This window comes from Pteropus vampyrus, unplaced genomic scaffold, assembly GCF_000151845.1.
Source record: "Pteropus vampyrus isolate Shadow unplaced genomic scaffold, Pvam_2.0 Scaffold577, whole genome shotgun sequence".
Lineage (NCBI taxonomy): Eukaryota > Metazoa > Chordata > Mammalia > Chiroptera > Pteropodidae > Pteropus > Pteropus vampyrus.
The window spans coordinates 126,025-126,682 of NW_011889358.1; positions in this window are offsets into that span (position 1 = coordinate 126,025).

The window sequence follows — 658 nt, forward strand, 5'->3', positions numbered from 1 at the left end:
CTGACTTATTTCGCTTAGCACGATTATCTCAAGGTCCATCTATGTTGTTGCAAATGGCAGTATTTCATCTTTTCTTGTGGCTGAGTAATATTCCATTGTATATATGTACCATATCTTCTTTAGCATCTATCAAAAGACACGTTGGTTGTTTCTATGTCTTGGCCACTGTGAATAATGCTGTAGTGACCATTGGAGTGCATATATCTTTATGAATAAACATTTTCAAATTTTTTGGGTAGATACCCAGAAGAGGGATTGTTAGATATTCCTCTCTGGGTATCTACCTCCCAAAATTGAAAATGTTTATTTATAAAGATAAATACACCCTAATGTTCATAACAGCATTGTTCACAGTGGTCAAGACATGGAGATGACAGAAGTGTCCCTCAACAGATGATTGGATATTTTTTATTGTTCACCCTATAGATTTCATACAAAGTTTTTTGTATTTGTATCTAAATATTTTTTTTTGTCAGTCAGGAATGCATTATTTATTTTGAATTTCAACTATTTATGGCTATCATAAAGAATTCAGTTTATTTTTATAGTTTGACTTTCTAGCCTGTCAGCTGCTAAACTCAGTTATTAAATTGAGCTTGTTTGTAAGTTCTGCCTTGCCAGCAGCGTTCTAGGTAAGATCCACCTAAGAAAGGTGCTT